We start from the raw sequence: 14,788 nt of genomic DNA on the forward strand, positions 1-14,788 counted from the left end.
GGAAAGAGTAGGATGGTCTACTCTGAGTTAATTTTTGGACACGATGTGAAATATGGGTCCAACTTCATTCTCCTGCATCTGGAAATCTAGTTGTCGCTGCATTATTTGTTGAAGAGACTATCGCTTCTCCCATTAAATGGACTTGGCACCCCTGTCAACACTCAACTGGCCACAGACGTATAGGTTTATTCTAGACTCTCAATTCTAGTCCATTGGTCTATATTGTTATGCCTGTGCCACCTTGTTTTGATTGCTGTCGCTTTGTAATTAAGAATTATGAGTCCTCCAACTTTACGCTCCTTTTCTGAGATTATTTTGGCTATTTGGGGTCCTTTGCAATTTATATGAATTTGAAGATCAGGTTTCTGTTTCTGTCCAAAAAAAGAAAAAAAGGCTACTGGGATTTTGATCGGCGTTGCACTGACTCTGTAGATCACTCTGCATAATACTGACCTCTTAATATTTGGTCTTCCTGTCTATGAACATAGATATCTTTCCATTGATCCAGAGCATCTTTAATTCAGCAATTTTTATAGTTTGCAGTGTACGAGTATTTAAGCTTGTTAAATTTTTTCTTGTGGCTTCCTTGGGATTTTCTAGATACAGGATCACGTTATTAGAGATAGTTTCTTTGTCCTTTCCAATTTCAATTCTTTTATTTCTGTTTCTTGTCTAACTGTGCTGACTTGAACTTCCAGCATAATACTGTGAAGCAGTGGCGACAGCGGGTGTCTTAGTCAACGCAGGCCACTACAACAGGATAAACGTTTCTTTCTCACGGTTCTTGGAGTCTGGAAGTCAGAGGTCAGGGTGTCAGCACGGTCAGGTGCTCGTGAGAACATCTTTCCGGTTTGCAGCCAGCTCTCTGGTCCCTCTTACAAGGACACTAAACCCGTCAGGACTCTACCCGCAGGCCCTCATCTAGTCCATTCCATTGTCTATAATCTATCTACTCACCCCTCCCAAGGCCCCCCGCCTCCAAACACCACCATGATGGGGGGTAGAGTTTCAACATACGAACTTTGGGGGAACACATTCAAGGAAGATGAGGTGTCCTTTTCTTGTTCTTGTCTTTAGGGCTGAAACTTGCTGTCATTTACCACGAGAATAATACTAGCTGTGGGTTTTTCACAAATGCCCTGTATCATGAGTAAAGTTCCCTTCTACTCCTAGCCTTCTGAGTGTTTTTATCATGAAAGGCTGTTGTTGCTTTTTGTCAAATGCCTTTGCTGCATTCACTGAGTTTTCCCTTGCAATCCTTTTCATTTCTGTAAGTTCGGGGGTAACGTGCACACTTTCTGATTTTAGTTATTTATGGTCTCTTTTTTTTTGTCAGTCTAGCGAAAGTCTTGTCAATTTTGCTGATCTTTGCAAAGAAACAACTTTTGATTTCATCGAATCTCATCACTGTTATTTCATGCTCCATTTTATTTTTCTTCACTCTAGTCTTTCCCTTCCTTCTGCTAGCTCTGAAATGTTTTAAGTTCGCTCTTCTTTTTCTAGTTCCTCGAGGTGTAAAGTTAGGTTTTAACAAGATATTCCTTCTTTTTCAATGGAGGCATTTACAGTTATGAATTTCCCTCTGAGCACTGCCTTTGCCGCACCCCGCACCCCGTGAGTTTTAATCTTTCCTAAGATTCTTATAAAAGTGCCTTGATAACGATTCCATGAGTCACCTTTCACATTATGTTGGCAAGAGCAGTAGCCTAGGGGATCAGAAAGACACACCTTCCTTCCTGTGGGTGAAGTAACAAAAGCATTAAGGAAGTCATAAAAGCTAGGACTGTCCCCATGTTGAAAGCTGTGCTGAGTGACGAACAACACTCAACGGAGCAAGAATCTGTTAGAAGAGAGAACAAAGAGGCCCTCCCACGGGTGGTCAGGTTCAAGGCAACGGTGCAGTGCACAGTGTCCACGACCTACTTTTCCAAGGCCACGAAAGTGATGCTGCCTCTTGTAGTCGCCCTGTTCAGTAACGACATCAGGAAACAACAAAGAGCTTGTGCACGCTGCATGTGTAATTGAGTCAAACCTTCGGGTTTGCTTGTTCCTGAGTTCAAGCACCGAATGTGTTTGACTCAGGTGTTTAAAGATGGTCTAATTAGGGTTAAATAACGTAAACCATAAAAGTACTTGTCTAAGTTGCCACAGAAGTCACTGGCAGCGCTAAACAATGTTATTCTTTTACTTAAGAGCTTGTTGTAAATTTTCTTAAAATGATTTCCACTGGGGTGTATATTTCCAAAATGATCTGTTTGGCCAAAATATTAGGGCTTAAGGTTGCTTTTTTATACTAATGGAGGAAACATGGAGGCAGGTAATTTAACGGATCAAAAAATGCTCAATATGCAAATTTCTAAGACCCTGTCTACTGCAGCCATGTGGGAGACGCACGGCTGCCCGCCCTCCTTCCCTCCCTCTCCCTCTCTCTCTCCTCACTCTCGCTCTCTCTCGCTCTCTCAGCTGTGAAGGAAAGCAATGGCCCATGCATAGCTATCCCTCCATGTCCAAGCTCCCAAGCTTCCTGGGTTTGGGGTGTAAAATGAGACAGCTGAAGCATAATTTCATGAGGCTTTAAATTGCAGTTTTGTTAACTACAGAGATGAGTTAACACACAGGGAAGGTAAAACATGAAAGCTCAAAGAGGTACCTGCTTAGACCTAACTACAGGATTGATAGGGTACTGCCTTCCTTCATGTATATTATATAAAATTTTCTCATTAAGGTATCCCTTTTCTTATAGAAAATCTAATAGGAAAGATAAACATTAAAATTTATAATTAATTGAAAGGGAAATAAAAAACTAATATTTGTTCAAATGTCATCATATTAATACTTATTCTAATATTATTTAATACCTACTGCCTGCCATTCTCTGAGCAGGTGTTTTACCTAGTTCATCTCTCTCTCCCAACCTTCCGTGAGCTATTATTTCATTTTTTAAAACAAGGAAACTCAGGCTCAGAGAGGCTAAGCAACGGGCCTGACATCACCCCGGATGTAAGTGGCAGAGCTGGAACCTGAGATGCCTGATTCAAAAGTCTGTGCTCTGCTCACTGCACTGGTACAAACTGGGTACCACGAATACGGTTCAAAATTCTTAATTATTTACATGTTTTTAACTCCTTAGAAATATAATAAAATAGAATGCTGTTACATATTAAACTTTAAGACACTGAAAAAGACCAACATATAAGCCTGTGTGACAGGTCGCCCTGGTTTTTTGGCATCAGTTTTTTGCAGACTTTGAAATCAAGTTCCTCCTCTGTCTTCAAGTGTGTATTTAAATTGCTTCACTGTTTTTCTTTAAATCCAAACCAACCTTTTCCGTTCGCAGAATTACGCAAGCAGCGTCACCACTGCAACCTCCTTGCCTGAGCTCAGAGCATAATATAAACCGCGGTGCTAACTCGTGACCCAGGGGACCGGACCGCATCGAAAAGCAGACCTCAGCACTTCAACTAATCATAAGAAACAGGAGCAACTATAAGATTATGTTGGTGATTCACCTACAGAGCAAAATCCCCAATTAACCTGTCAAGTTTCTGTATCAGACCCCTGAAAACATCCTGCCATTACAAAGCAAGTTTAAAAACCGGGAACATCTGATTTCTTCTTCGGATTCAGAATTTCCCTGCTATATTACAAAACTAAGTAGAGAAGCAAATAGATGTTTAAACCAAGGTAGGATTGTAAATTATCCTCATGCTTCAATTTTAATATTCTTCAGAACAGCCCATGAACTGAATTTATTAGAAAATGTTATAATTTGAATCGATTAATTTATATTCATTCTGTTTCATTTATTGGGATTCTACATTAGATTTAATTTGCAAAAAGGCTTCCAGTAGGGGGAAAAGCCTAAACGACAGTGGAGTCCAGCAGGCCACCTGCCCAGTTACTACCATGCAATGATCAGAAAAGAGCAATTCAGATGACAAAACAGTAATTTCAAGCTACGATAACAGAGAAAACTTCAGTAAAGAGGTTAAGAGAGACCAAAAAATTCACAACTGCCTCAACATGCAACAGTAAAGCCCATTATTTATGTCAAGAGTTTATACTATGATATATTTAAAAATATTCCAATAAAAGTAAATGAGATCCGATTTCCACAGCTGTTTGAGGGACACTAATAATACTGTGAGCTGCTACCCAGTGACAGGAGATGTTCATGTTACTGCTGCTGTTCAGAAATCTTTAAAAGCTTTACATTCACCATATATAGAAAGCAAATGTTTTGCAATAAAACTCTGAAAAACAGGTATAGAAAATGGAAGCTCTGAACTCAAAGTCTGCCCATGAAAATATCTCGGATTAAAGCAAATCCTTTATTACACAATTTCAAGATATAATATTTAATAAGTACAGAACCTAAATAACAATGTTAAGGACTCAATATTTTTAAATCCAAATACAAATCCGTGAGATCAATTTTTAAAACTCCTCTTTGTTCATATTCACCCTTTCCCCCAAAATTAATTTAAATAAATTTTAGGTACTAAAATTTAAAACAGGTACTATTATAGCTAATAAAAACTATGCTATATGCTAGGTAACCGTTCATTTACCTCTGATTGTGATTCTCAGTGTTTATAATGTCCCATGAAGCCATTTTTTAAAAACGGGAGTAGAAACTGAACTATGGAGTTTAAAATATTCATTAAACTCAGTGTTCTCCTCGCTTTTCTGCCATGAACAGGGAAAAGCAAAATGCGTTAGATCTTTTTTCTAGGCTGGATATGCTAACGTCGTTTCTGGTGAAATACTCCCATCTGGTGGACTTCTTGGCTATTGCTAACAGAGGCCGCCTCTGCCCACGCGGATTCCATCGGCATCGCACCTTAGCCTTTCTATTAGCTAGCATCTTCGTTGTATATGACTTGTTTTTTCTCATAGTTCGAAGAATCAAAATATACTTTGATTTGAAGTTCTGAAATCACAAGGCTCTGATGAAAAAATAAGTTCAGGAAAAAAAACAGATCTCTACCTGATCTCTAAAGACATATCTAATTTTTTGGTAAATTTAAATCCTTAATCGGATTTATTTTTTAATGTAAATATGCATCATACTCTTATTGTATTATAAAATAAACTGCAAACCCATATGGGTAATGATTTTTAATGTATTATTTATATATATTAAAATATATATTTTAGAGAAACTGATTTTGCTCTTTGTTTCTAAATGGCCTTAGTTACTACGCTTGAGGTTTTCACATTGAAGTCAGAAACGTGCACCTCTGCGACATTTAAAATTCTTTGTTCTACGTGAGCATAAAATACTGAAAATAACATCAGGAAAAATGGGAATACATTTTAAAAATCAATTTTATCCTATTAAAAGCAAAAGCAAAGCTACTGAAAAGCTACCTAGAAAACAAATACAGCCACTCAGTTCACAGAAAAACGGTAAAAGGGCTTAAACAAACAGATGTGCGAGCTGTTTAAGTGCTAAATATCACAACCGATTTTTTAAAGCTTTCCTTAGAAAATCTATTGCAGTTACTAGACACAATCAGAACTGAATAGAGCATTCATTTGGGGTTTTACATAAGCTGATGAGAGGTTTGCATTTTTTTAATAGAAAAGATCAATTCAATCCTCTGGAAATTTTCCTATCTGCTGTCACATTCTCACTGATAAATCATAAATGATTCTAAATATTTGTTTGAAAATAAATAAAATCTCTCTGAAAATAAAAAAACAATGAGTTTAGTTCTGTATTTCTAACATCTCAGACCTACTGCCTAGCTGTGTGGTCGCAGACCATCCTCCGGCTTCCAGAAACACGCCCGAGGAAGCCCCAGCAGCTCGGGCTGTGTCCCGGCGGTGAACGCCCCCCCTCTGCCTCCCGGAGCCACGAAATAATCCAGGCGGCGCGCCCAGCCCAGCGTGTGGCATGTGCTGACGGCTCGAGTGATCTCAGCGACTACTTTTGTTAGCATGTGCTCAGCACATCATCAACTCTCTATTTCTTTAATAAACACACTCAAAATGTTTAACATAACAAAAATGGAGTCCCACTAGGTCACACTATTTTTAAATAATACTGACAACAACCTGTAAGCATAAACTGAAGTGGGAGGGGCCTGCCCAGTGTGCCGATGGGAAGTGACGCCAAAAAATGATGATAAACCTAAGAAACTTTAAAATGAAGCTGAACTGAAAGTTACAGGGAGATGCCTATGAAAACACGGAAGTTAGTATCACCTGACAACAGGCAGAAACTGCTAGGTGTTGGCTGAAATGCCTAATCTCCATTCAATCTTTGCGGACCAAGCCCCAGGGATTTCTGGTATAATAACAAAGGGAAGTTACCCACATTTAGAACCAAAGAACAAGTGTCTGTGTGGACAGTATTCTTTTCAAGATAGGATGAGTCTTCTTGTTTACTCCTTTACTCCCTTCCCCCAATCCACGCTTCCTTAATCCAAATGTCATCATCATATTTCTTTTCTCTTTCAGAAATACCCACTACTGACCACTCTATGCCAGGAGTATCTAGATGCAAGGACTTCGGCAGGGTTTAAGGAAGTTACGGCCCAGGAAGTCAGCAGACTAGTTCAGGAAACAAATACTAAAGAAGAGCAATGCAGGTATTTGTAAAAGGAAAACTACCATAGTGCTAGGAAGGAGCCCGTATGTAATGAGCACATCTAACAAGATCCTGGAGGATAGGGATGTCAGCTTACAAAGAGCTCCCCAGGGCATTTAAGATGAGACCAGAAGCATGGGGGGTGGGGAGGGGAAGATGGGCGGGAGACAACTGCAGGTGGGAAGGTGACAGTCCAGGGAGAATGCATGAAAAGGGGCTGGAGCCACGCTAAGATTGTTTGGAACGTCAGATAAACCTGGTTACTGTATGTAGAATGTGGACCACTTACGTCTCTTTATCCTTAGAGCCCAAGGTGACATGCAAGCACGTCGCTTCCGCCTTACGTGCTCAGGAATCATCGCAGTACTACTGTACCAGTCCCGACGCTGTGGGAACCCCCTTTCATCCCCCCTCAACCAGGGGCTTAAACATGGGGGCGGGGGAACAGGCCAGGCAGCTGGCAAGTCCAAGAAAAAGAAGGTGATTTAAAAATGATCCAAAAAGTAGGCTTAAAATCCTTCTATTAAAAAATAAAGAATAAAATGATCTTAAGAAACAAGAAACTTATAAAAAGAGACACACAAAGCGAAATCAGTCACATAAAGTCTCGCTGATGCTTAGGATAACTGGTTTCCTTTTGGTACACTGCCACAAGACTATAAATGACATTCATTTCTTAGCCTTCGCCTGTTCATGCAGTGCCATTGTGTGTCACCCTCTGTCACTCATTTCATCTCTACTGTGGGTCACCGCCTACTTTCTGCACGACACGTCATTTACCCTAACTGTTCCACCCAGATTCATTCCTATCCTTTCCAGCACGGGATTCTCAGAGTGTGCTCCCTCGGGCCAACAGGGTCCCCAAACACAGGCCAGGTTACACTGAATCGACCGAGCAATGGGCACCTCAGAGTATACAGAGCACAGGCGCAATTTTTCTAAGAGCTTGGAATGGATCTGCCCTTTCCTGAGGGTAAAAGCCAAAGTCCTTACAATGACCCTCCAAAAGCTGTCCATGACCTACACCCCCTGACCTCGCTGACCTCCATGCTCTGCACCTCACTGAATCCCCTCTGGCCGCCCCAGATCCCTGTTGTTGCCATTTCTAGAACATTCCAGGCACTCTCTGGCCGTAGGGCCTTGGTCCAAACTGTTCCCTCTGCCTGGAAATGCTTCCCAAAGTATCTGCTTGGCTAAGTCTCTTGCCCTCTCCAAGTCTTCGCTCAAACACTCCCCACCTCAGGGACTATCGTGAGCCTCTCAAGAAATGCAGAATCCGCACGCCGCCGCCTCCCGCTAACTCTGTTCCATTTTGTGTTTTTTTCCAGAGCACCTGTCACCCTTAAACTTGCTTTGCAGTTATGTATTATCGGTATTATTTCCCATCACTAGCTGTTAGAGTAAGCGCCTCAGGCAGGGATCTGTGTCAGTTTTGCTCATGGATACATCCAAGCTCTTAAAACGGTGCCTGGTCCATAATAGGTGCTCAATAACTATTTTCTGAATGAGTGAATGAATGAAGCTTTTTCCCATTAATTTTGCTCACACCTTTGGGTGTTAATACAAGTCTGACAGCAACAATAAAACAAAGAAGTAGCAAGATATACAAATAGATCAATTCAAAAAATAGTCAAAGATGTCTAGTTTAATGTTTTATTTTTTTCCTCCAAAAAACAAAAGTAGACATGATATCGAAATAAATTTAAAAATTGTGCCCTTCACCTTTATCTATCTTTAGGAACCTGCATTTTCCAGCTAATTTCCACAGAGACAATGAATAAGAATAAACAATGCACAACCAGAAATGCACCACATCAAGCAGACAGAACTGAACTAAGATTCTTAACTATATATAAAAAACACTGAAGCAGTGTTTGGAATAAATATAGTATCTCAAACCTAAATAGAGAAAAATAATCAGTACGAAGAATATACTTTGTACTACAAAGATGAGACAACTTCACACATCTAAATTAACTGTTAGTGTCCAATTTTTCATGCTATTGAAATTCATAATTTAAGTCCACATGCAAAGAAACAAATCCATGCATAATCTGGGCCACATTATGGGGGTTGGGGACCACTGATAACGCCCCCAGAACATGGGGAGAGGAAGGTGGGCAGTGAGAGCTGAGAGGCATGAGATAACCAGAAGTGATCAGATTAAGCTGATAAAGACTTTGGCTGAATATCAAGAAGAAATATCATGATGCAATGTTTTATTACAGAAATGTCTTAAGAACAGAAATACCACTACTTGAATAATCTAAAGATACTGAGTTTAATATATGATAAATTAAATGGCTATAGTGTCTATTCAGCAAAAAGCTATTTCAATAAAATGAAAAATGGCTACCATTCTAAGGCTCTCTCAAAACATTCAATTGTTTTTTTAAAAAATAAAAATAAATTTTAAAAATAAAAGAGAGTTCCGAAATAAAATATGGCATTATCTTTATCACAAAACTATTCTGACCATATCGTCCTGAGTAAAAGACTTCTTGAGCAGTGTCAAAACAAAAATTTTAAACATTACCTTCATGAAAACTATTTGATCTTTTTAAAACCTCTATCATTGCTTAAAATGCTTAAAAAATACCAGAAATAAAGTTTTATACTAAAATGTTTCAATGGTTGTCTAAAACGCTATAATAAAAAGTAGACAGAAAATCTTTATCTACAGTTATTTTATTTCCTTTCTTCTTACTAAATGTATGTTAACCAAAAAAAAAAAAAAACCCTCAAATGATCTAGACAAAAGCTTTTAGCTCAACACATAATTGCAAGAAAATTACAATAATTGTACCAATTAAAATAATCTTGAGTGAACAGTATGTCATCTTCATGTTCCAACGGTTTACACAGGGATCTACTTAATGAGCTGAAATTGCTTTCCAGTGTTAGTATCAAATGTCATTTGTTAAAAGTTGAACAATTTAGAAAATAATTTAACAAAGCAATTTTACCAAACACCAAGAACCAACATTTTCTTTTTCAGCCGAATAAAGCAAGCAGATGTGTCATCAAATTGCTATAAAAATAAATGAGGCTTTTTACGGACTAAAAAAATTTTACTACTAGTGTTAAAAATACTATTTTCTGATTGTTTTTACCAAATCAGATTTCTTCTAATAAATGAATATCAATTACATAGTGCTGTTTGTCTGCTGTAAATAAAACTTTTTATTATTCAAATGACAAGCGATAGCATCAAAGAACTCAACTATAGTTAACTAGAAACAATCACTGAAACTATTCTAACATATTCCAATATATGATTTTACAATAAGTTGATCAAATTGTCTCCCCATAGTTTTACATTCAAATCATCTTAAATTTAATTATTTTAAGTCGATTTCTCAATGAATTCTCAGTCTTACTACATTGTCTTTTTCTCTTCCATAGACTATCTATAAAACACTCCTAGTATTTGTAGACACATAAGACATACTTCTCAAAAAAAAAAAGTATCTCAAAATCACTCTGAATCCAACTCACTCATAGATGGCAGCCCCAACTGCTGAAGTCTAAAATGAATTTAATGGCAAAGCAAAGTCTCCTCATCTGATTATACTTCCAATATATAATATTCTATACTTGCTTGAATGAAATAGTCCCTCTACAAGCTATTTTAATTACACGATAAAAAACACCCCCCTCAAAAATATTTCTTTTGTCAAACATCATCCTATATTTTAGTTACTTGTATCTCTTCCACCGCTTTAAAATTTCTTTTTATATTTTTAACTCATAGAAAAGTTGAAAGAACAGAACAACAAACACCCAAATACGCCTCGCCTAGATTCACAAATTAAAATACACTTTGATACACCTGCTCTCTCCCTCCTCCGCTGTGTGTGTGCGTGTGCGTGTGTGTGTGTGTGTGTGTGCACACTCTACTCCCCTTTATCTGTGGTTTTGCTTTCCGTGGTTTCAGCTGCCCACAGTCAACCATGGTGCAAAAACATTAACCGGAAAATTCCAGAAATAAACAAATAAATCATCAGTTTTAAATTGTGCGCTATGCTGAGTAGTGTGATAGAATCTCGCTCCATCTCACTTGGGACATGAACAGTCCTGTGGTCCAGCATCTCTCCCCATACACGGTACCCACTGGCTGGTCACTTAGTAGCCCTCTGGGTTATCAGATCAACTGTCGCAATATCACAAGGCTTGTGTTCAAGTCACCCTTATTTTACTTAAGAATGGCCTCAAAGCACAAGAGTAGTGATGCTGGCAACTCGGATATGCCAAAAAAAAAAAAAAAAGCCATAAAGTGCTTCCTTTAAGTGAAAAGGTAAAATCTCTCGACTTAATGAGGCATTTTACCATGTCACATCATCATGAGAAGGATGAGTGAAGTACAATAAGATATTCAGAGAGAGACCACATTACATAACTTTTGTTACAGTATATTGTTATTACTTTATTATTAGTTATGGTTGTTAATCTCTTACGGTGCATAATCTATATACTTTATCATAGGTATGTACACGTAGGAAAAAACAGTGTGTACAAATATGAATATAGATACATGGTCCAGTACCATCCGTGGTTTCAGGCATCCACTTGGGGTTTTAGGATGTGTGCTCCATGGATATGTGTGAGTACAACTATACACACACATGTATAATATATAAACATACATAGATACATATACATACATGTATCTACATACAATTACATAAAACACTTTTTTTGCCAAACCATCTGTAAGTGTATTTCACACCAAAATACTTCAGCATGCATCTCCCTAAAACACCACTACCACGCCTAAGGAAATGAATAGATTCAAAACCTTAGATTCTTCAATTACCCCCAAAATGTCCTTCTGTACTCTATTTTTCTCCTGATACAGATTCCAATCACAATTCGCACTTTGGATTAGTCTCCCCCAGTGGCCAATACGGAGTCTGAGCCAGCTGTCTGGTGGAATGCTCCACATTCTGGATTTATCTGGCTGTTTCCTCACGATTAGAGTCAGAGTGAAGCATTTCTGGCACCAATCCCCGGCAGGTGATGTGGTACCCCCTGCCGCATTTTATCTAGAGGTATGGGACGCTATGCATCTGGTTACGATGCATTAATGTCTTGACCATTCGATAAAATGCGGTGACAGACAGCTCTATCCATTGTAAGGGCACTTCCTCTTTGGAACACGAAGGGACCCGAGAAGTGGTATTCTGAGACTATGGAGCATCCTGTACCCCAACAACCCTCCCCCAATGGTGTTCGACACTACTGATGATCCTTGCTCAAATCAGTTACCAGAGTGAGAGTCAAAAATGTTGATTTTTCTATTTTACTCATTCCTTCCACATGTTAGCTGGCATTCTCCTATGATCTGAGCACAAACAGCAACCCTTTTTTTCCTCTCTTCTAAGTATCACTATGGACTCATAGATTTTTTTTTTCAATGTTATCATCTGTTACTATCAGTTTTCCTCATGATGGGCCCCAGTGTGAAAGGTGCTCGGTCCTGTGCCCTCTCTCCAGACCCCACTGTCTGACAACGTCCTTCCTTGCTTTCTGGCACAACCATACAGGCTCACCTTGAGCCTTCCCCACTCTAGGTCTGGAACTAGCCACTTCTCCAAGGCGTCCCAGGTCTCAGGAACCAAGATCTAGGCTTCAGGTGTGCTCACAAGTTTGGGGTATTTTTGCTTCTAGGCCCTTTCAGTAGACAAAGCCAGGAGAAATTTCATTAAAATTATGAGTCATTATTTAATATCTCCAAAGCCAATCAAATATCATAGTGTTCTTCCTCAATTTCATTCATTATTTTTATCTCCTTGGCTGGAGACAGGCTGGTATGGACCCACTGGGTGAAAGATATAGGTTCCCCAAAATATCTATCTATTCATTTACTCTACCCTACAACATACTCAAAAGGATTTCAGAAGTATAACAGCAATATTACCAACCATACACCTAGTAAGTTCAAGATTTCTGTGCAGTTAAATTTTGTCCTCAGAATATATTCTACTAAGAATAGTCAGAGTACTGAGTTCAAAGGTGCTTGAATTATTTTATCTGTATGATTATGTCATCAATTTCACATACTCTTAAGATCATTTATTTCTGTTTGTAGTCAGTATAAGGTTTTGCCTTTTTCCATCCTAACTTTTATTTTTAAAATGATCTGAAATCAAACTATATAAAAATGTACATTCGGAGGCATCTCATTTCCCATCTAAGCACCTCTATAGGTAAACATTTTTAGTTTCTGGTTTATCTTCCTGTGGGTTTGTTTTGTATTTTTACAGGAAAAGAATCCATATCTTGGTATTTCTATATGGATGTTTTGAACCTACCTTCTTATGCAAACAGTAGCATGTTATATACTCTTTTGTACTTTGCCTTTTTCACTTAATAATATATCCTGGAAATTCCCCCATGTCAAATCATAGAGTTTGTCCTCATTCTTTTCTACGGTTACAAAACACTCTATTATGATAGATGTGCCCTGATTTATTCATCCAATGTTCCTGTAAATGTGCGATTAAGTTATGCTGCTACAGATAACATCGCAATAAACCCTACGCAAGCACTGTTTTGTATTCGCGGAGGCGTAGGCTCAGAGTAAATTTCTATAAGTGAGATTGCTAGATCAAAAAGTAAATATATGTGTACTTGTTCACCAGTGTATCTCCAGCACCTACTATCCAAACAGTAGACACTTACTAAATTTGTGCTGGACTGAACTGAAATGTAAGTTTTTTTAGAGGACTTTAGAAATCTTTTGTTCATTTTCACCTCCCTCCTGCTTCTATCTCCTGAGGACGCAGCTTTCTCTCACCACTGTCCGGACTCTTAACAGCACATGTAGGGGGCCCAGTGCCCGGGAGGCCAAGCACACTGCCCTTGACAATGACAGCTGATCAACGTTTCTGTAATCCTGAGACACGGTATACTTTTAAGACACAGTAGACTTCTGAGCATTACATTTCATTAAAGGGAAATGAAGAGACTGACTCGAGTCCTATTCTCAACCAAAACCAAAACTGACCTGGACTATTTACTATTACAAGATAGACAAACAGATGGATAGATGAATGGACAGATAGAAGAGAAAAAGAAGGAAAACTGAAAAAAGGTGATAACTAATAGTTTAAATAGGGAAAACTGATGTTTTCTTGAAGGCAAAAAATTGTAGAAAAATAATACATTACAGTAATGTCTGCTTAAAAGGTCAGCTGTTATTGGAATAAGACAATTTATATTAAACATCTTATATATTAAATATTAAGTAGTAAATAGAATATTAATATCTGATGATATTCTAGAAAGAAAACATGCAAAAACTTCAGATACCTAGGTTCATCATAAAAAAAAAAAAAATCTCAGTTTCTTCAGTACTTCGGACAGCGCCACAGCTTCGGGGAGTTTAAACGCTACCAGCCGCTGAGGGGCGGCCAGTACATGGGCAGGGACTCTGGGGCCAGGCGCCTCGTTTCAAACCCCAGCCCCACCACCTCCTGCCGTGAGACTTGCAGCAAGTGGCGTACCTTTCTGGGGCATCAATTTTCTCACATGTAAAATGAGAATAATAGGACCTACTGCCTCCAAGACCGTGAGAATAAGAAGTTAAACTCTAAGTGGTTTAGAACAGTGACAGGCACAGAAGTAGTTCGTAGAGTCTGACAGACCTGGGTTGAAAGAGCTCTGCTATGTGAGACCTGTGTGACCCTGGGAAGTCAGTGAAACTTTGTGACCCACGATCCTCCTTGTTAATCACTTGGAACCATTCTAACCACTTCCCTGAGCTTCACAGAGACTGCAGACCAGCGCGAAGGCGGAGCAGAGAACCTGGCACTGAGGAAGGCAGGCTGGGGTACAAACGCCCAAAGGAGGGGCTGCTAATGGCAAGCCCCCACCATCCCCCGAGACAAGGACCCACGAGACAGCCAGCTCTCCCACGCCCACGCTTCAAGTTTCTTCCAAATACTCTACTCTAGGAACAATGCCAACTCAGACAAAAAGCATGCTAAGAGTCCAGGTCCCGGTTCCTAAATGAAGGCTGAGGCTTTCTTCAAACGTACTTTTATTTACACAAAAATGACAGTGTCTTAGTATCAAAGGACTGACTACCTGTCCATGCCGATTAGGGCTTCATGTAAAAATATATCATGTGACTACCAAATCCCATTATATTGGTGTGAATTATTATTAAGAAGTTAAGACTTTTAT

At 39.0% G+C, this 14,788-nt stretch overlaps 1 protein-coding gene across 1 annotated transcript in view; it reads right to left on the minus strand.

The window, feature by feature from the left end:
- Positions 1 to 14,788, minus strand: part of KIDINS220 (kinase D interacting substrate 220) — a 92,558-nt gene that overhangs the window by 28,558 nt on the left and 49,212 nt on the right. The window lies entirely within an intron of this gene.

This window comes from Pteropus alecto, unplaced genomic scaffold (genome assembly GCF_000325575.1).
Source record: "Pteropus alecto unplaced genomic scaffold, ASM32557v1 scaffold61, whole genome shotgun sequence".
Taxonomy (NCBI): Eukaryota; Metazoa; Chordata; class Mammalia; order Chiroptera; family Pteropodidae; genus Pteropus; species Pteropus alecto.